At 56.7% G+C, this 21,657-nt stretch overlaps 1 protein-coding gene across 3 annotated transcripts in view; it reads left to right on the plus strand.

Moving 5' to 3' along the window:
- Positions 1–10,862: 10,862 nt before the first annotated feature.
- CXXC5 (CXXC finger protein 5) overlaps positions 10,863–21,657 on the plus strand; it is a 34,867-nt gene continuing 24,072 nt past the window's right edge. The window contains exon 1 of one of the 3 annotated variants that reach the window (XM_061151453.1): positions 10,863–11,346. The gene's annotated coding sequence lies outside the window, so the exon portion shown is untranslated. Of the gene's footprint in view, positions 11,347–11,388; positions 11,510–12,428; positions 12,496–21,657 lie in introns of those variants that run through there. The other 2 variants (XM_061151454.1, XM_061151455.1) reach the window with 2 other exon arrangements.

Genomic DNA, 21,657 nt, shown 5'->3' on the forward strand with positions numbered 1-21,657 from the left:
TCGCCCGGAGCGCGGACCGCGCCGCCCACACCACTCCACGACGCCCGACGGCGAGGCCTGACCAGCGGCCCCCACTCCACCCCCACCTCCGTCTGCCAGGCCTGCAGGCCTGCGGCCCTGCACCCAGACCCTCCTCCCTGGGTGGGTGGATGTTGTGGATACACCAGTTTGAGCTGGCCCCGGGGAGGGTGGGGGCACGCTGCTTTAGCCAGTGTGCTCGGGTGGGGGCGTGAGGGCCGTTTCCGGCGGGCGGAGGCGCCTGCGGGCCAACTTTGCCTCGGCCCAAACAGATGCTAATGATTTTCCGGGAGGCGCCGGTTATCTCTGGCCCCAGCCAGCCAGTGCTCGGGCCTGGGCCGGGCGTAGCTCCCCACCCTCCCCTTCACCCTTCTGACCCTCGCCAAATGACCACCTGGCCCCAAGTGGACAGTGGGGGTCGCAGGCTGCCCGGGGCGCCCCCCAGAGCTCCGGCTACAAGGGAATGTTTGCTCCTGTTCACCCAAAATGCTGCTGCATCCTCGTCTGAGACCCTTCCCGACTCGGGTCTCTGCCCCTCAGCGCCCAGTCTGAATAGGGGAAACTGAGGCTCAGGAAAGCCCAATGCAAAGTCATGCTGACACAGCGCCTGCCGAGCTGAGTGGGTCATGTTCTTTCGAGGGCACCCTGTCGGCGTCGGGGACTCACAGCCTTCCTGGTCCCCCTTTGCCCGGGGGCCAGAGCCAGTTTCCAGGCTCCCCCGTGGAAGTGCTGACGTGGCTTTGGGCAGCTGTCTGGGGCCGGGAAGCAGGGCAGATGTCACAGCCCAGGGGAGGAGGCGGCTCCAAGGGGAGGGCGGGCAGGGCCTCTTGCCTGGCGAGACACGCCTCCTCCCCTAGCCTGGGGTTGTCTGGGGCTGGGGCACAGCCACTGGCCAGGCTGACCCGCCTCCAAGTGTAGCTCCAACACCTCTGTGTGGCAGCTGACAAGCGCTGTAACTTCTCTGGTCCTCTTCCTTCCCCGTGGAGGAATAGAACAGCACCTGCTTTGGATGAGTGTGAACCTCAGGTGAAAGCAGAGGTGTGCAAAGCCCCCAGTCCAGTGCTGGACACAGTGTTACCGCTCAACATGTGTTATTTATTATTACTATTGTCATTCTAAGTGGGAATTTGGTGTGTCCAGAAGCAAAATCGAGTCCTGAGAGTGCCAGCTGGCTTCAGAGGTCATTCCAGCCAGCCTCCTGCCTTGGTGCCCCTGGCCTTCTGCATTTCTCATGCCTGTCTAGCTTTGTTTCTTCTCATTGAAGTGTCAGCCCCCCTCAGCTCTGCCTGCTGCCAAGCTGCCCCCACCCCCTGTTATCGGTGTGGTTCCCGCCTATCTGGCCACCACATTGGGTCCCTCGAGCAGCACAGCCCCCCTGGGAACAGCAATCGATGGGGCGGAACAGCCTCCCTGACAGATGGACCCACGGAGGCTGGGCTGCTTCAGCAGAGCTCCCTAGGAAACCAGAGACAGGAGCGGAGCCACCGAGGCTGCCTCCTAAATAGAAGTGGGAGGGGGCGGAGAGATGAGGAGGAGGCCAAAGCTTGCAGCCAGCCTCAGGCTGAGCCAGCCCCCTGGGGGTGGGCCTGGAGGGGTAGGGCAACCCCTAGGCTTTTCTATAGGCCCAGATCCTCTTGAGGGGAGGGCTCTGTAGAGCTTGCTTGGTAGGTAGGATGTGTCCAGAGTCCCTCTCTTGGGCAGGTGAAGTTTTGCCATGCACCGCCCCCCCCCGCCCCCCCCGCCCCCCCCCCGCCCCCCACCATGGGCACTTTTATTAACAAGCCCAGAGGCTGGTGGGTAGGTGGGTAGGCAGGTGGCTTACCACATTCCTCAGGCCACAAGGAGCCTGTGAACCCAGAATGGCAGAAGGACCTTTTCTGCTCTGCCTGTGGGGAGTAAGAGATGATGAGCCTTATGTGTGTATGTGTGTGTGTGTGTGGAGGATGCCTCCTGTCTCCTACCAGACTCCCAGATTAGTCAGGGACTTCTTCCCAGGGGTTCTCAACCTCAGCATTAGTGACATTTTGGGCCATTTGATTCTTTGTCCTCTGCATTGTAAGATGCTTAGCGGCAGTTGTGACAACCAAAAATATCTCCAGATAGTGCCCAGTGTCCCCTGGGAGGCAAAATCAGCTCAAGTTGAGAACTGCTGGTCTAACCTGAAGACTAGCCCCCTTGGTTGGAAGGTGTGGCTAGGACCTCATGGGGATGCCATGTATCCTCTTAAATAGTGAGCATAAGGGAGGTTTCCAGAAAGGCTCTGCCCCCAGCTGCCTCAGGCCCAGGAGGGTGGGAGACACCCTCCCCCACCTCCCCGTGGCCCCAACTGCTAGGTTGGAGGGAACCGAGCTTGCCTGAGATGGCAGGGCTTTTGGCGTCACTGCTCAGCTACACCAGGCTTGGTGCCAACACCTTACTGCTGAGACTACATAGCGTGGGGGTGGGGGAGTGGGGGCGTTCATGGGGATACTCAGGCTGCCTGGGAGACCTTCTGTCCAGCCAGCTTGAGATGAAGGGAGCCAACATGGATGATCAGCCACCTCCCTTCCCCTGGTGCCCTGGCAATGTCTCTGCTGCCTCCCTCTAGGCCTGTGTTGGTTTGGGAGTAGGTCTAGCAGGCCTGAGAGCCAGTGGGGGCTACTGCCTGGAGTAGGAGGATTGTGGACACAAGTCCAGCGGGCACAGCTGGACCACCTGAGTGCTGAGCTCTCTCCTTTAGGAAAGGGAGAGAAGAATACAGTGTGGGCTGGCTAAATGGTACCTGAGTCCCCTCAACCCACAAGTCCTTGAGCCAGAGGATTGGGGAGGCGACTCCCTCTGAAGTCATTTACCTTCTCCTGCTCAAGCAGACAGGCAGACACTGAGGAAAGGGAAAAATCTCCTAGAACACAGTCTCACTGCTCGGAAGTCCCTACTTATGTCTAACCTACTTCCTTTCTTCCTGCAGTATGTGCCCTATCCTAGCTTGCGTGATTTAACCCCAGCAGAGTTGGGGCACAAGATTACAGGTTCTCTGGCCAGGGCGTGCCCTTATTCCTTGGGAGAAGCACCCCGCAGGAGAATTTTCAGTCAGAATAAAGGTCAATGGGTCCTGGTGTGGGTAGAGGGATGAGGGTGCCTAAGTGGGCTCAGCTAAGGGATGGAGAGAGGCATCGGTGCTAGTTGACAGACCAGGGCCTACAGAGAGTAGGGTTGCCCCAAGACACATTGAACCCTAGAGCCTGCGGGGTTCTAGGGTGGGGAGGAGGAAGTGGCAGGGAGATGGGCAGTGGCTTTGTAACCAGAGATGACAAGCCAAGCGGTCTGAGGCGGCAGCTTGGAGCTGGAGTTTAAAATAGCGCCTCGGCCTGGCCGGGATCAGATTCAGGTTCACCCACGAGGCAGTGTGGCCACCACCATCCGGCTCGGGTTTCTTGCCTTCCCTGATGATTTAATGGAGGAGGTGGCTACCCAGGCAGGTAGGCCTAAGAAAAGGGGTCCAGGCACTGCCACTTCAGTCCCCTGAGCAGGCTCTTGCCTGTCCTTTCTCCTCCACACCCACCCCCATGGGACAGATTGCCTTCATGCCCTCCTTCCTCTTCAGTAAATATTTGACACCAACTGAGGGCCAGATACTGGACAGAGCATGGAGTTAGGCCTTGCCTTTTCTAAAGCCCACAAGTTTTGGTCCCCAGGAGGGGGAAGGTGATGAATATTCCACAGAGACTCTCCATGATGTCCTAGCCTCAATCCTGAAAGTCCTAGGCATGAGGAAGCAAGGGGCAGAAGGACCCCCACAGGCTGCAAGAGAGGAGAGCTGGACCTCAAAGAAGTCTGTTTCTTCCTAAGAAATGGCTGTGGCTACGACAGAGGGCAAAATGTCTTCTCCCAAGCCAGTGATCATCCTTGAAAATTCCCTAGGGTGGTCCTCTCCCCCAGTGTTCCCTGACCTGCCCAGACATAGATCTGAGAGCACATTCTGGTCCTTCTCTGTCCACATAGAGTGACCACTTCCTCAGGCCACCCCAAGGAATAGGGCAAGGGGTCAGGGGATATGAAGCAGGGAGTCCCCTCTAGTTTTTTGAAGAAAGTAGTTCTAGCCCTGCCACATCCCATGGTGCTTTTGGAAAGTGGGGAAAAGCTACTTCAGTCAATAAAAAGTTCCAACCAGGGACTTCCCTGGCAGTCCAGTGACTAAGACTCTGTGCTCCCAATGCAGGGAACCCAGGTTCGATCCCTGGTCAGGGAATTAGATTCCATATACTGCAACTAAGAGTTCGCATGCCGCAACTAAGACTCAGCACAAATAAATAAATATTAAAAAAGTTCTGACCATAATCCCTTTGCTCCACTCTCCCTGCTAGAGTCTTTGGGCCCCCAGGGGCAGTGGCAACCTCTGGGCAGCAGCTCTTGGGGCCCAGCAGGTACGGTTTCTCATCACTTTGCCCTTCTTCCTCATCTGTGAGTCTGAGGCGGTGACACAGCAGGCCAAGAGAGCTCCAGGCCAGATCTAAGTGGAGCACTAGCCAGCTGTCCTGACAGAAATCACATATATCTAAAAAAGCGTCTTGTATATCTTAATGATTTCTCAACAGCCCCTGATTGAAGCGTGCTCAATTTAGCCGTGTCGTAAGTAACTTTTTATATTTCCTTGGGGAATCATTTCACTTATGAATCTTTTCTGAATCTGCAATCTCGATTAAAAGTTGATTTTTTTTTTTCTTGTTTCTGTCTCCTTAGCTTCTGAGATGTTTCCCTAGTGAAAAGGGTGGTAGCACCATCAATCCTCTCTTGTTAGCCTGTCTGGGTCAGGAGAGTTCTTCCTGAAGGGTCCAGGAAGCAGTAGTCAAGCCTCTTCTGTGATAGCACCTGGGGCTTTGTGACCTGAGGGGGAGCTGCCCTGGCCGAGGGGCTTACAGAGAGGTTGGGAGCATTGCCAGTCTCCTGCCCACATACACTCCCCTACCAGACCCCCTACACACAGCGTTACACTGGGGGGACTGTCTAGCCTATTCTGCCTTTAGAATGTCTCCTCACCTGTAGTTTAAGAATTTAATAAGGAGACAGAGAACCCTTCAAGGGTTCAGCTTGAGAGCACACAACAGGTTCAAATCCTGGCCCCACTCCAGAACAACTGTCACAGCCTGGTAAGTCACGTCTCTGGGAGCCTCAGTTTCCCTGTTTGCAAAATGAGAATATGATGGCTAAATAAATTACCAAGGAGATAAAGAGTTTAGCATAATATCTTTAGAAAGGCAGCCTTTATTTCTCTTGAGGGAACCCCAGCACCAGGGAGCAGGGCTGGAACAATGCCGAGGGTCCTATCCCAGTTCTGAACAGTATCTAATTCTTTTCCCCAACCACTCATTATCTAGTCCTAGTGACACCCCTTGGGGTGAAGTGGTGGGACTGGCATAGTTATCTTTCTGAGATTAAGGGTCTGGTGGGGTTGGGACTTGCCCAGGGACTGTCCCATGAGGCCCACCCAGAGTTTCTGACTCCTGAGAGACAAAGGTCAGGGCTACAGTGGGAAGGCTGGAGGGCAAACTAGGGTGAGAAGCTCTGAAGTTAGAAGGGCCTTTGCCATAGACACTGTCTCCATATACTCCCCGCCCCCCACCTCCCTCCAATCAGGGGAAGGATTTGTCCAGGTGCTGGGACCTCTGGCTCTGACCTCTAACCTCCTCCTCTACCTCCAGTGGGCTTTCTGAGTCACAACTGGGGGTGGGGCTGGGGGACATGGCAGCAGAGGCTGCTCTGGGAGTTAACGATTTACGAGGGGCCCCTTCCTGAGGCCTCCCTCCTACCAGGCCAGGCAAGGCAAGCAAGCAACCCCGTGACAGCCCAGGCGACTAGACACAGAACCAGTCCCGCCAGTTCAAAGAGCAGTTCATCTGGGGCTTACCCCCAGGCAATTGCCTGAGCACCCCATTCTCTGGAAGAACAAAGTAGGGCTTGGTAGGGGAGGTCTGGTCTGGGGAAAGAGGCTGGGTCCTGTTTTTTAAAGTCTCAGTGCTCTGCCTTCTGGGGCTAGATCTGTGAGGGGAGGCTGAGCCCCACCTCTTCCTCCTCCAAGTTTTCTCCCTATCACCACCCCCCAACCCCCCCCCACCCCCGCCCAGAGCCTGTAGATCTTGGGTAGAGCACTTTCTGGCCAGGCTGACTTCCGGATGCCCAGGGCACACACACCCTCACCCTTTGTTCTGGTCTACCATCTCCAGATTTGGGATGCTGTGTCCTCCTATCCCCCAAGGCCCCATTCTGTTACCTCGGGATCCCTCCCTCTCCCCATGATTCTGAGAGCCATGGAGCCACACAGCTTTGGCCTCTGAGTGCACCCAGTCCCTTCCCACTTCCCATAGGAGAGACAGCTGAACCATGATTGTGCCTAGAGAAGTCGAGAGTTAATATCACGGGCATGACAACCCCAACTGTCCCTGCCCCTCTCCCCTAGTCACATTTGGCTGAGTTCCCTATTTCCCTGGGTCTGGCAGAGTATCGGGCTACTTCTGGTTGTGTGTGGCACATGTGTAGCTGTGCCTGGGCAAGCAGAATTACAAAGTGTGTGACGTGCGTGTATTGGCCTCGTCTCTGCTCCCTCCCAGTCTCACCCCAGAGTCATTTTGTTCTGGGACTGGAGAAGTAACCCTTCTGCTGGCCTTTTCCACTCTGTTTGCACAGCTCAGGGCCAGGCTGGGCCACCAAACTGACTTCTTAAGGATGGACTGGACCTTGACCTCCTAAGAAACAGACCTAGCTTTTCTGAAATTTCCTTCTAGTTTCACACTTCTCTTGTCCCTTCAGAGGTCATGGGTACAGCAGTGGTACCTAAGGACCAATGGTCAGTATGTGAGTCCTGAGATCCCAGAGGCCTGGGCCCATGCCTAGGCAGTCAGGCATCTCTCTTCTGCCCATGTTTGCACCCCCAGCCCTGCTCTGGGTGAGGTGTAACTGCCAGCGTGACCCCACAGAAGACTATGCTGCACCCTGCCCTGAGGCAAGACTCCAAATGCCCTGGCTTTCATTTTCTGTGATAACAGATGAGGGAACTGGAGCCTCAGTAGAAGGGTATGCCAGGCTCTGCATTGACCATCTAAATTGGAAACCTTAACTCCCACACTTCTCTCCAGGCAGCCATTCCAAGCCATTGGATGTTTAATCGATGACTGACATCAGCTGATAAGTGAGTGGTAGTAATGGAAAAGGTAGATCCCTCCTACAAGGTATGGGTTTAAATCCTGGTTTTGCTACTCTGTAACTTTAAACAGCTGTGTGAGCCTTAGGATTAAGCACATTCACTGAAAGCAATTAGTATGGTGCAAAACACATAGTAAGTGCTCAGAAAAATGGTGGCTACAATCCTTATTACTGGTACCTACTTAGTGCCAGGCTTCAGGTCCAAAGCAGGTAGGGGACTCTCCTCTGCTCTCAACAAATGTTTGTGGATGGCAGTAGTGAGGGGACAGGAGACAAATGAGCAAATAAAAGCTATTTCTGTGCCGTGTGGTCACTGTGGCCATAGGAGGGGACAGATGCGGGGCCCCAAAGCCAGGCCACAGAGTACAATTGCTCAGTACATGCACTACAAAAAAGCCAGCTGGCAAAGGGAGCAAGGAAGACTGGAAGACAGTTCATGACCTGCTGCCAAATGGGGGTACCTATACCTGCCAAAAAGTGGTAGCTTTTTCTGATTTGCACAAAGGCTAGTGCTGGCTCTGTAGAGAAGCCAAACTGAGGCAGGGAATAGAAGTCAGAGAAGATTCCCAGTGGAGTGATAACATGCTCTTGGTCTTCAATGAGAACTTCAGGAGGTAAGCTTGATTAAGATCCTTCTGGGCAGAGGGAACAATTTGTGCAAAGACATGCAAACTTGAAGGGAAGTTTTGGGGTGTCTGAAAGAACCTCCAGTGTTGAATGGTGTTGGTCAGCAGGGCTTAGGAATTGCAGGGAAGAACAGGACCAGTTAGGGAAGCCAGACTGAGTTGGGGCAGGGGCTTCAGCTGAGCCCAGTGGGCTCTGAGGAGTTCACTATAGGATGATGACCAAGATGACTCCCAGAAAAGCTTCACTAGGCCAGCAAATCTCAGGGGTTAGGAAAACAACTTTGGTGCCTGTCTCATGTCAGTTTCCTCATCTGAAAATTGGGGACACTACCACTACTGGGGATGATGTAAGGATTAAATGAGATAAGGTGCCTTAACTGTTTAGTTTAATGCCCTGCTCAGGGTGAAGGCTTTGTAAATGCCAGCTATGGATATTCTAACCAGAACCAGGAGAGCAGGATCCTACCCAGAAGACAGGGCAGGTGGCTGTATGGCTCTTCTCTCCCCCACAGGTACTGGATACTTATGGAAATTGCTTCCTAAATCTAAGCTGATTGATTGAATAGCAATGTGAAATTCAAATACTTTTTGGAAGGAATACTTTTTGGAATCCCTTTACTTCTTGTGGAAGGGGCATAGGGTGGGGATAGTCACCCCCAAGGCCAGAGACCTCCTGCCCAATCCTTACTGGGTGTCTCCCCCTTGTCTCACTCATTATGGTATAGAGTTCTACGCAGATGGTTTGCACATGGCATTTCCTGTGCATGTTGCATTTTCCATGTGGACAGTTCTGCCACTCTCCTCTCTGGTTCCTATCTGGGGTGGAGAGGTGAGGATCTGGGTCTCCCTCCACTTCTTAATTTCCAGGAGAAGGGGAAAACTCCAAGGTTGACTCTAAACTGGGCCAGACTTATACAAACACCCCATCCCTGAGAAAGTCACCATTGGGATCACTTGACTCATCTCCATTGCAACCTGCAGCCCCCTGGCCTTTGCCAAGTTGGGGAGGGTGGACAGACGTCCTTGGGGAAATAGTGGATATTTAGTAGTAATTCCCTAAGGTGGAGCTACTGTCCCCCACACCCCATGAATTTCAGCATGAAGCTTTTTTCAGGCGTGCAGGGCCTGATTCCACAGTCCCTGCTAGGCTGCAGTTCCCTGAGGGCAAAGTTTCATTTCTTGGGTCCTAATCCTCTGAGGCCTGCTGCTGACTCCTGGGGAACAAGTGCCCCCTCACAGTCTGGGCCTGAGCTTCCTCAGAAAAGGTAGATAGTGGTGGGCTAAGTGTTTGGAGATCTTTGGTCATCTTGGCATGAGACGCCACTTCCTTCTTCCTCATATAGTCTCAGATGAGTGTCCAATACAGTACCTGACACTCAGGGTCGGCCAGAATGTCTGTGTTTAAGCAGTTTAGGGGTGGTAATCTAGAGGTATTCATTTGTCTTCAAACTATGTTCTCAGAGCAAGTAACTTGCTTTCCTCGAGTGGTATGTTTGGGGTGGCTTTGAGGAACGTTGCTGGAGAGGAGAGGCTAAAGCCTCCCCCCAACTTAGGAGCCATTCCTTGACACACGGTTGAGAGAACACTTCTCAGCATTTGAGGAAGGGAGGGGGTGTCCACGAGAGGGTCACTCCCTGTGGCCTTGGAGGTCAGGGCAGGTAGACAGGAAACACATTCCAGATGAACCCTGCCCTCTGACACCTCCCTCACACCCCTATCCCCTGGCTGGGTCAAAGTCCCGAAACCAAATTTAGAAAGCTTGGAAGGTGGGCATCCACAGGCTGCTCCTGTGAGACCCAGGCCCCAGGTGCTGTGACACCCAGGCAAGCAACACCAAGGAGGAGAAGAGAGAGTGAGGTGGGAACTGCTTCCACTTCTTCCACTAAGACTACTCCTGTGACTGTAGGCACCCGGGCTGCCACAGTTAACTCCCAGTTATCTGGGCCCCAGGCTGTATCTTTTAACCCTAGGTAGACTTCCCCAACCGCCCTGCCCCTTTCCTGCTAGGGTCTCTCCTCTGGGGGCTGTGTTTTCTCTGGCGCAGGAAGCACAAAGCCACCCCCACGAATTCCACAGAACTTTAGAAACTTTCCACTTGGGGAAAGACCTGGGGCTTGCGCTATGGGCCTCTGAAGTGGCAAGAGATCGACACATGAAGCTTTAGGATTAGCCCAAGCTGGGCAGATGGAGGGGCCGGTGAATGACGGTGAGGATGTGCGGGGCCAAATCTGAATCCACTGGGCTTTAATTCCTTCAGCCAGTGTCTGTTGAGCATGGCTCTGTGCTAGGCACTGTTTCAGGCTCAGAGTTCACAGGCCACCGTCTCAGAGCACCACTGTGTGGTCGCTTTAACTTCAGGACTCAGTGTTTTGGTTGGGGGCGGCGTAGCAAACAAAATGTCCTTTCTCGAATCAGTTTCTTCATCTGTGCAATGGGAACAGGGACGTCTGCCCCCTTTCTCCCTGGGAGAAATGGGCTCCCAGAGCCCAATGAGTATGGGAAAGCGCTCTGGAAAGAGTGGAATCTTTGAACACGCGTCTAGTTCCAAGAGTGCTCGGCTACGAGTACCCGGCCCCACGCGCACCTGAGCAGAGAGGCGCGGCCAAACCCTCCCTACTGGTCCTTGTAGCTTCGCGGCCGGCTGGCGAGAAGGGGCAGAGGGATGGCGGATTTCCCCGTAAGGTGCGTCTTCAAGCCCATGCACTCCTCACAGAACGCGTGAGGTCCTCTTATTTTTTGTAAAGTTGCGGGAAAAGAGGTGAAGACCGGGCGCGCTGGAGAGCTGAGCCTGGGCCGACCTCCTCAGAGCGCGGGGAGCTAGAGGCGCAGTGGCTGCGGCTCCGGCCTCAGAGCCTGCGGCGTCCAAGTGGCCAGAGCTGCGTCGGGAGGGAGGCGGAGGGAGGAGGGAGGGGAGCCGAGGTGGCGGCGGGGGGGGGGGGGGGGGGGTGAGTGGGGGGGAGAGGAGGAGGGAGCGTGGAGTCCGGTCCGGGTTTTGCCGGCAGCCCCCGGGCAGCGTTCAGAGCTCCTGCCCGGGCGGGCGCGCGGCGGCGGAGCCTGAGCGGGGATGTAGAGGCGGCAGCAGAGGCGGCGGCGAAAGCAGGCGCCCGAGCCGAGAGAGAAGAGCAGCCGAACCTTGTTCCCCGAAGCCGGGCCCCGCGTCCCAGCCCTGCCCAGCCCTGCGCCCAGCCATGCGCGCCGCCTGCTGAGTCCGGGCGCCTCACGCTGCGCCCTCAGCCAGCCGCTCCGCGCTACGCTCGGGGGTGATTAGTTGCTTTTTGTTGTTTTTTAATTTGGGCCGCGGGGAGGGGGAGGAGGGGCAGGTGCTGCAGGCTCCCCCCCCTCCCCGCCTCCGGCCAGCCGCGGCGGCGTGACTCCGGCTCCGGACCCGGGCACGGCGGGCGGCGCGGCTGGAGCGGAGCGCACCGCGGCGGCGGTGCCCAGAGCGGAGCGCAGCTCCCCGCCCCGCCCCTCCCCCTCGGCCTCGCGGCGGCGGCGGCAGTGGCGGCTTGGACGACTCTGAGAGCCGGTAGGTGTCGGGCCACGGCCCTCCCCCGACCCCCCCGGAGGCCGGCCCCCTCCCCTTCCCCGCCTACCTCCCTCTCCTCCCCCGGGGCCCGGTGCGCGGCCGGGGCCGGAGTTCGCTGCAAGTCTGCGGAAAGTTTGGCGGCGCGGGCTCCCCCGAAGTTCAGGTGCGGAGAGCCAGGGAAGGGAAAAGAGGGGTCCGTGTTTGGGTGTGGCGGGGGGCGCCCGTAATCGGAGCCTCGGAGCCCCGGGGGCTAGGAGCCCTAGCTCCGGTGATCGCTCAGTGGCCTCTTCTATACTCAAGCCTCCCCAAGCCGCAGTCAGCTCGGTCGCAGATCACTGAGTTCAGACAAAAAGAGGGGTTTTAGGGTCGGGGACGGAGGCTTGGGCGCCTTGGATTGGGGCCGGGGCTCTCCCTGCGGGGTACTGTCCCCTCCCCAAGTACTCGAGCTTGAGGGCACAGGGGCGGCGGGAGCCCGTGTCTTCACCTCTCGGCGCTGGGCTCGCGCTCCGTCTGCGGGGGCGGCTGATTGGAGATCTCCGGCGCGCACTCCCCCCCAACAGACCCCATTCGTAGTACTGTCTTTTGGGGGCATCACTCACTGCTCTTAATGCCCTGGACGACGCGCGGCTGAGTCTCCCCCTCCTTTTGGAGGGGGCGGTGGCCACTTCTACATTTCCCCTCAGGCTCCTCGCCCCCGCTACCCGCGGGGTGTCTGGCGGGCAGATCAAGTTTGACTTTTTTTTTTCCCGTCACAGTATCACCCCCGACCACCACTGCTCCCCGCGGCCTCTCTCTCCCTTCCTCCCTAGCCTTAGGGAATCTTTCAGCCTGTCTCCCGAGCCCCGCGTGGCCAAGCAGCATGCAAAGCCAGGGAGGGAAAATGGGGGTGTTCTTCTAGCTGCGGAGCTGTGGGAGGCGGGTGTCCCAGCCGCTTGCTTCGCTGCTCTGGACCCAAATTTACCCGTGAAGTTTGGCCCCGAGCCCCCCCCCCCCCCCCCCTTTGCTTCCCCAGAGCGAGGGGCCGAACCGCCGCGAGAAGAATGTGTTAATTTTCTTGCTGGGGGAAGTTGTCCTCGCCCGTAATGGGCTGCTTTCCGGCGGGGAGCGCGGGGTGCGCCTGGCTTTGTTTATTTGTAGGATCCACAGAAAGTGAGTGACCCCGGTTTTTAAATGGGGGGCCGCCTCCCGGGACCTGTCAGAAGAGCTGAAGCGCCCAATGAGGGAGCAAAATCGCTTTTCGGTGCCCCCACCTCAGGAATCGGAAGGGGTGCGCGGAGTTGGGCTGGTGCCACGGGCTGCAAGGAGGAACCAGCAGATTTGGGGTTTCTGTAGGGACTCATCCGGGAAGACCTGCTCCCTGTTGTCTCTTGCGATGGGGGTCTGAAGGGTTGGTAACCGCGCCCTACATTGCCCCCTGGACCCTGGGTGGTCTGAGAGTCGCGTCTTCGGATAGAAGGGGTTGAAGCGGGGGGCGGGGGGTTCTGGCGAGCCAGCCTCTTGACCTCCGCCTTTCCCTGCGCCGCAGCCGCTGTTCCGACCGAGTCCGAGGTTTTGTGGTGGGCCGGCTCCCCCCCCCGCCCCAGCCACCCCCGCCTCCCCGCGTTTGCGCAGGAAGCGCTGGGGAGGGGGCGTGTGCGTTCGTTCGGCCCTCGCCCCCGCCGGAGCCGCCCCAGGGCGGCCGGCAAACAGAGTCCCTTTCAAGTTTTCCGCTGGGGCCGCCTGGCGGGGGCTGCGTGCGCGGTCGCTGCGGACTTGTTTGGAGCGCTATTTGAACGCCCGGCGCCACCTCAGCTGCCCCGGCCCGCGGGGGCGGGAGGCGGGGGCCGGGGGAAGGCTCTCCATGCAAGTGAGAGCATTTCAATTAGACGGTTTTAGGGGGCGTGCTGGCCGAAGCTTGCCCTAATCCCCCTCCCGAAAGACCCCCCCACCCCGTACCCTAGGTGCCTACCGTTTTAGGAAACCAGGGACTGAGACCCGAAGCCGCCTCCCAAACACCTTTTTGAGAGCGATGCGGGGAGACTGAGGCCAGTGCTACCTACTACTGCGTAGTGTTGATTTAGCAGTTTCCCTGGATGAGACTCAAGCAAGAGCTGGCGGGGTCGGGGCGGGGGGGCGGGTAGTGGCCCGCTCTGCAGCTGTCACCCCCTTCCCAGAACGGAAATTGTCCTCTCTCCTTGGGGAGGAGGGAGAGGGGGTGATTTTTGCCCAGGGAAGGGGTGGGAACAGCTGAGGGAGGTTGGCCTCTGAGTTCGCAGTCCTGGGGCCCTTGGTAGAAGCCCACCCCTCCCACACCCTCACCTCCAATCCTGGCAGGAACCTGGGGCTCTCCCAGGGAAGCAAGAGCTAGCCTGGAGCCTCCCTCTCCCATGCCATCTCCCTTTCCAAGGTGGGGGCAGAGGTTCCTCTGCAGAAGATAGACCCTTGGCTGACTGGCTGTCCGTTGGCGCCTTATTTATGTGTGTATTTGGGCCCGGCTGTTTGCCCGGCTCAGCAGGTGACCCTGGCCGGGGCCTCCTATCTCTCCCCCGACAGAGCCTGTTGACTTACCCGTGGGCCAGCGGCCTCGTCTTTATCACGTGAGGCCTGGAATGTCCACCCGGCAGGGCTGGGCTGGGTGGGGGAAGGGAAGGGAGGATTCTGCATCCAGGGCCCAGGCCAGATTAAGCCTCTGTTCTGTGGGTTCCTACTGTGACCCCCAACTCTTGCTGCCTCTTTTCAGCTTCTACCCATTTGGCAAATGAGAAGCTGAGGCTCATAAGATTGGGGGGGGGGGAGCAGGTTTCATCTGGATAAAGAAACAAGTCTATGGGAATTAAACACCCTGCTTTCTTTAGGACCTCACTTACTTATTCATGGGACAGTAGAATGAAGATTGGGGGGATCTCTCTGGGAGAGAGGGGTGTAGGCTGGGCCGAGGTCAGCTGACTTTCCAGGGTAAAGGATGGGGTGGAGGGATGCTGGGATGCTGATGAGCCAGACTCTGGCCTACTTTCTTAGATCCCCTGTCTTTTGGAGTGACCATGAAGTCAAAGCCAGCTCCCCAGCTTGGTGTTCTGAAGCATGTCTCAACTGGCCAAGGATGGGGCAGGGCTCACTTATCATTACTGTTGTTATTATTATTGCCCGCTCTTTATTTGTGGTTCAGTTCTTCATTCATTGGCCCATTGTATATTTATTGAGCACCTACTATGTGTCAAGCCCCACCCTCTGGGCTTTCAGAAATGAATCATCGACTCTACCCCCCCACCCCCCTAGAAGTAGGCCCAGGGCAGAAACTCCGCCCTGTTTACCTGCCCCCTGGGCCCCTGAAGGGAGCTTTCCCCTTTTTTATCTGAGGTTCTCTCTCTCTTACCCCCCACCACATGGTCCCATCCTAGCCTCTGTGTATGGTTGTAGGGTGTGTGTGTGTGTGTGTGTGTGTGAAATGCCCTTGATTAAGTGTATTAATAGTTAAACTCTCACTCATAGCTGAAACTCACCAGACCACAAAAAGCCTCCCCAGTTACTCACGCGCTACTGCCCAACAAGAATATCCCACTCAAGTTTTTTTTTTGCTTTCTCTTACTTCCCTCTTTATTCCCCCCAACTTTGAGCCCACCTCCCAGGCTGCAGGCAATGAGAAAGGACTGCCCCCTCAAGGACCCAGGAATCTCCAACCATTCCACTTGCCCCCTAAAGCCAAAGGCAGTGTCAGCTGCTCAGTGAGGCTGTGTAGGTCTAGTCTGTTGGTATGTGATGTGGGAATCTGGGCAGTGTGTGGGCTAATGACTCAAGATGGATATATCTGTGACTCTGTGTGTTGAATGTGTGTCTGTTTAATCTTGGGGTGTTGGGAGTCTAAGCCTGTGCATATTTGTGAATCAGGACATGTGTTTATGGATCTAAGAGTTGTGTCTGCATAGCATATATATACCTGTGTGCTGTGAGCCTGAGAGTCTATATCTGAAAGTTGGGTCTGTCTCTGTAAATCTAGGAATGTGTATATTCTGAGTTGTGTGGGCCTAGAATTTTGGAGAGGGTGTGTTCATGATTTGTGTATATCTGTGTGTTTCATAGACGCTTGTAAATTTGGGACTATATCACTCCTTGAGTGGTACTGAATTGGGAAAGAGTGTGACTCTGGGAGTGAGCATATCTGAGCTATGCTAACAGTGGTCTATGTCTTTGGTAGCTGGTGTCTGTGTTCCTTGCTCTTTCTGTATCTCTGTCTGCCCATCTGTTTTTCTGAGTCTCTCCCTCCCTGGTTGAGGCCCTGAGTCTGTGAACGTGTGTGGTGTTGAACCTCTCCCACCCAGTCCTTCTCCTCCCCTGCCCTCCCCAGCAGTAACTGGGCAGCCTCCCCGTCTGCCTGCCTGCTGGGAGTTTGGAAGCCATGGAGGGAGACAGGCTGGGGCCGGGGTGACAGCGCGTATCCACGGCAATGGCAGCCTGTGATTACAGGAATAAAAGGATTTTAAGGTCATGGGTGTATTTTTTTGTTTTGTTTTGTGTTTCTCCCCTCTTTGGTGGAGCCATCGGCAACAAAGGGCCATTGCTGTGTGTCTGCAGGTTGGAAGCCTGTCCCCAAGTGAACATGGATCTGTGGGTCTTCCCTGAGAGCATGAACACATGTGTGTATGTGCATGAGTGGAGCCTGTGAGAATGTGTGTTCCTCTCTGCCTGCTCCCCGTGAGAGAGTGCATAGGGCTGTTCCCTGGGGAAGAATTCTCAGGAAAACTTCTTGATTTGGGGTATTTCATGGAGCTGGAACCCTGCAATCCTGTGTGTGCTGAAGAGCGGTCTGGCCCCAATCTTTGCCTACCTGTCTCCCTCTCCCCACCCCACTGCCCATAGGGTGTCTCTGACCAGAGACTGGCTCAGCCCAGTCACCTGGGCCAGGCCACATCTCAGGGTGTCAGTGCCCCTGGCCCTGCTCCAGCCCCTGTAATTGCATTCTGCCGCCTAATCCCCCGCCAGCTCAATTAGATCGCAAATTCTTCTTCATTTCCTGCCTCTGATGCTGGCCTCCCTCTGGGCTCACAGGGCCTGGGAGGGAGGGAGGGGATCTTGCCCCCTCTTCCGCCTGCACTGGGGGCTCTGGAGGTGGGGTGTGATTAGTTCCTAGCACACCGGCCCTCGGGTGCTGGTTGCAGCCCTGGGGGCCAACAGGACAAGGCTTTGCTGACCCTTTATAGACCAGCCTCAGTAGGCTAGGGGGAGGGGCTTGTGTTATCTGGTACCTGGGCCCTAAGTAGACCAGGCAGATCACTCTGGTCAAGCCCCTAAACAGTGTCCTCACTGTGGGTCCCCACAGACTCTGCCCATCTCCTTGTTCCCAGAGGAGTTGCTGACCACCCCTTGGTCTAGCAGTTGTGACCTTGTTTTTGACCTTTTCCTGGTGGCTGCTTCAGGCACCAATAGGATCACTGAGCTCCCCCGCTACTGGGCCCTCCTAACTCCCAGCCTCGACCTCACCCAAACAGGTATATTTGACCACTGGCTCAGGAGTCAGACCTGGCTCCAAATCCTGGCCATGTCACTGCCAAGCTGGATATATGTATGACCTTTGGTCCATATATGTTCTGTGATCCTCAGTTTCTTTATCCCTAAAATGGGAGTGTAAGAGTGCCTGCCTCACAAGGCTATTTTCACACAGACACAGGGATGGCTGTGCAGTGCCCACCATCAGTGGCTAGCTAGCCTACAGTCAGCATTCAAAGTTGGCTTTTACGGTGATGAGGACTTCCTGTCCCCCAGTGAAAAGGAAGAAAAGAACACATGGCTCATGGTTAGCGTTTCTGTCTTTATTCTGCTAGTTGCCAGGTGTGTGACCTTGGGTATGTCACTCTGCCTGTCTGGGTTTCTCTTCCCCATCTGTGAGATGGGACCCACGATGGGCCTGACCTCACAGGATTACCTGCAAGCTTGGCCCTAGCCCCCCTGCAGGTTTTCAAGGTGTTACTTGTACTCTTATTTCTTTTCCTCACACCAAGCCTGGGGTGGGGGTGGGGCTGGTGAAGACACAGGCTTGGGGACCGGGGGACTGGCCAAGGTCATGGGGTTGATGGTGGGGCCTGGGGCGGGGGGGTGTTGGGAGGCCTGGGGGATGACCTGCTGGCTTGCTCGCCTGTTGACTGGCTGGCTCAGCTGAGCTGTGAGGCATGGCCTTCCCTCCCGCTGGTCTCTGTGGAAAGTGGTGGCGCGGCTGATTTTTTTTTTTTCTGTGAAGGGGAAGCTGGATGTCTACCCCCTCCTTCCCCAGGAGGTGCCTGTGGCAGTGGCTGTGCTGACAGGCCCTCCTGGCCTTCTGACTAGAGTGGCTGGCAGCTCTGGAGGGCCGGCTGCACACAGATCAGCCAGAGGGAAGAGAGAACGCAGAGGTCCCCTGCCCTCACTAATCCCCCGGGCCCCTCCCACCCTCACCCGCCGTCCTCCTCCGTCCTCCGTCTGGATGGAAAGACAGAAGCAGCCATGGCAGGAGGAGAGCTGGGGGAGGCTGACTAGGCTCAGGAGGTGGTGGAGGGGGCCTGGGGACAGGGGGTGGTCTGCTTCAGGATCCCTGTATCTCCCTGGCTAGTCTCCTTATTTCTATGACCTCTGTCACTCATTGGCCTAAGGTCCTTAATATTTCATGGCCTTTGGAGCCAGCCCTCTGCCCCAGCCCACAGGCCCCCTTTGTCTGCCTGCTGCCCACCCTGGGGCATCCCTGTCACTGAATTGCTGAATTACTGACCTCGGGGCTGCCTGTGCACCGCCCCCCCAGCCCTGATACCATCTGTATCCCTCTTGACCTGCCCCCCACACACACACCTCTGCCTGTCACAACTCGGTCTCTCCTGTGTGTCCTCTCCCCCTCTCTCACATCTCTGACTGTCCCTCTGCCCTTTCCCTCCATTTTTCTCTTTTGTTGGCCTCCTCCTCCTCCCCAGCAGGACAGAAACAGCGGCAACTGGTGCGCCTGGCTGCACCCCCCAACCCTGTCCACCCCTTCCTGCCCCCATCCCCCCAGCTGTGCTGGCCGGGAGAGCTGGTTTTATTTATTTTTCTGTTTGTTTGGGAAGAGGGCAGGGGCAGTTCTGGGCCCTGGCTGCTGCACTCTGCCTAGAGCAGTGGGCAGGCGGGCTGCACTGGCCTCCCAGGAATGTGGCCGGGACGCCCCGCGCTATATTTACTTCCCTCCAGCTGCTGGCCCCAGCAGGGCAGAGCCAGGCCTGCCCGGTGGCCCCGGGGGAGCCCTGTGCCCACTCTCCCCTGTCCGGCAGACCCCACATGGCCCTTGGGCCCACTGTTCCCTCCCTTCACCGTGACCTCCCCTGACCTCCTCGGACTCGCCCAGTCTGCCAGCAGGAACGCTCATATGCCATGCCGGGACAGGCATGAAGTGCGGGCTCAGTGGCCTGATCCATGTGGGACTGCAAGCACCTGGCAGCCCCCACACCCCCACCTAGGGGCCTAGCCTAGGCCTGTAATCTGGTGGCCAGAACTATGCAAAGCATCTTTTCAGGCCTCTCCCCACTGGCCCGGTCCTTGCTCTTGCCACAGTCCCCTCAGCTCTGCTGTGATCACTGGCCAGGGTCGGGTGGGCTAGGTTGGGAGGCCTGAGCCAGCGTCAGCAGTTGTGTTCCCTTCACTGCTGTCTCGCTTCCCATCTCCTCTGCTGGCCCTCCCAGCTTTCCTGTGTAGACATGTATTCACGTGCATGGTTAAAAGCTTACACATACATGTGCGGCAGGCACCCGTGAACGCATGTTGGAGTAGACCTTCCATGGAGGCAGGGCCATGCTTCTAACCATCGAGTCCCTTGATCATCAGATGCTAATGGGAGGTTACTGGGCTTGCTCCTTGCCAGGCTTGCAAGGGTATGTTGCAGTGATTCCTTCCTGTCCCCTCAGTGTCTGGCACCAGCTAAGTGTTTGAAGAGCTTTAGCTGCTGCTCTGATCACTCATTGTCTCCCAGTTATTACTATAATAATCATAGTAGGTCTTAACAATGCTGAAGACAACGGCTAACCCGTCCCAGGCCCTGACTGAGGGCAAGCACTGTGTGGACAGCTTTCTAGCCTTCGCTTTGTTCATTCCTCACTGTAGGCCAGTGATGTGGGTGCCGTTAGCTTCCCCATATACAGATGAGGAAACTGAGGCTGGAACGTTTGGAACTTGCCACTCCAAGTGGGATTGGGTCCTGGTAGAGCCCTTGATTAGAGAAGGCAATGGCACCCCACTCCAGTACTCTTGCCTGGAAAATCCCATGGATGGAGGAGCCTGGTAGGCTGCAGTCCATGGGGTCGCTAAGGGTCACGACTGAGCGACCTCCCTTTCATTTTTCACTTTCATGCATTGGAGAAGGAAATGGCAACCCACTCCAGTATTCTTGCCTGGAGAATCCCAGGGACGGGGGAGCCTGGTGGGCTGCCATCTATGGGGTTGCACAGAGTCGGACTCAACTGAAGTGACTTAGCAGCAGCAGCAGCAGAGCCCTTGATGGGCCATGAACACCACAAGGACAGCCAGGGTTGGGCTGTGTGTGGCAATCCACACTGCCTAGCACACAACAGGCACTCCGTCAATGCCTGTGGGGTACAGGCCTTGCTCTCTTTCCTTCTTGAGTCCCCCAGACCCCTGGCAAGGGACCTGGCATTTGGTGGGAAGATGGGCTGATTGGCTAGTTGGGTGAATGAAAGGATGAATTAATGAATGAGCAGGTGATTGGCTGTGGAATTGAGTGCTCTCAAAGGACACCAGGATGGGGGAGGTGTACTTACGTTGGTGAGGAGACTGGTCAGGGGAGACCCACTGGTCCTGCAGAGGATTCTAGGAAGCAAGGTTGAGGGGCGGGACTGAGAGATGCATCCAGAGACCAGTAGGCTGCCAAGGCTGAGTCCTTGGGGCAGGTCATGTCGTCTTCTCTCCCCCAACCTCAGTTTTTCCATCTATCAAATGGGCTTGGGAACCTTGCCTCAGCTTAGCTGGCTGCCAGCTGGCCTGGGCTGGGGCTGGCCTGGGAGCCTGAGAGGTGAGGGACTGTAGTGGGAAGGAGGAAGCAGTGGGTGGTGAAGACTGGAAGATGAAGCGTGGAGCTTGGCTTGGAACCTGAGAAGCAGGGAGACCAGCCCTGACCTGACACCCCTCCTCCCTCTGAGCTCCAGGGTGGGGGCACAAGCTGACAAAGCCCTGCCTACCCGCTTGCACTCTGGCGAGGTCTGGGCCTCCTGACAGCTGCAGCATCCGTGGCTGTGTTTGCCACAAGGTGGTGGCCTGTCCTCCAGGACTAGACCAGCGTGATCCCCATAACCCCTGCCCTGCCCCACAGCCTCACGTCCAGTTCCTGGTGACCCTGATGGGAGAGCCCAGCTCCTTTCCTGCCTGACCTGCCTCCCCCAGAGCTCAATAGAAAATTGCTTAGCTGGGCCCCCAGCAGCAGGTAGGAGTGGACTTGGCCCCCTTTCTTCTGGCGGTGTCTGATCTCGGTGGCCTGGAATCTTAAGTCACAGGAGTCTAGAATCATAGAATGCTTGGAGCTGAGGGATTCTTGTCAGGATTCTTGTCATGTTGAGAGCCTAGAATCACAGAACCGTGGGCTTTCCTGCTGGAAGGAAGCATGAATGGTCATGTTTCAATCTTGTTCGATGCTAGGAACATTGAGAATCTGAGAGGAGGGGCTTCCCTGTGGTGCCCGCCAGTGACATGAAACCCAGTTCTGCCTCTGGTCTGCCCCTCTCTGGAAATAAATCACGCCAGCACGGGGAGTGGACTGTGTGGGCCCAGGCAGGCAGTGAGGGGACGCAGCTAGCCTACAGGCACGGGAGGGGTCCTCACGGCAGTGCCCGCCCGCCCGCTGCCCACGCTTCCCGAGGCACCAGTGTGAGGAGGAAATGCAGGCTGTTGCTTCCAGCGACAGCCGGCAGGGCCGGGCGGCTTCCCAGCTCCCCCTCTGATTCACGGCCGCCTGCAGCTCCCCCCTCCCCTGGGGGCCTCTGCAGCCCCATCTGTGCAATGGGGAGAGGAGGCTTCACCCCATAGTCTAGTCACAAAGACAGTACAGTTGCGATTCTTTTAAAGCCCGCCCTTACACTTTGGGAGAGTTGGGCCAGTGGTCCTAAATAGTCAGCTGGGCATTTGGCCCCAGGGCACTGAGAAGTTCTGTGTGGTCACCCTGATGCCTGAGAAGCTTGGGAGGGCTGCATTGGTTCCTGAGGTAGAAAGTGTACCAGGTGGGAAATGATAGAGAAGGGCCCTGCCACCAGGGCCATTCTTCCCATTCAGGAGGAGCCTGGATGGGAGCTGGGCTTGCTCCTGATCTCAGTATACCCATCTGCAAAATGGAGCATGTCA

The sequence above is a fragment of the Dama dama genome, chromosome 9 (assembly GCF_033118175.1).
Source record: "Dama dama isolate Ldn47 chromosome 9, ASM3311817v1, whole genome shotgun sequence".
NCBI lineage: Eukaryota > Metazoa > Chordata > Mammalia > Artiodactyla > Cervidae > Dama > Dama dama.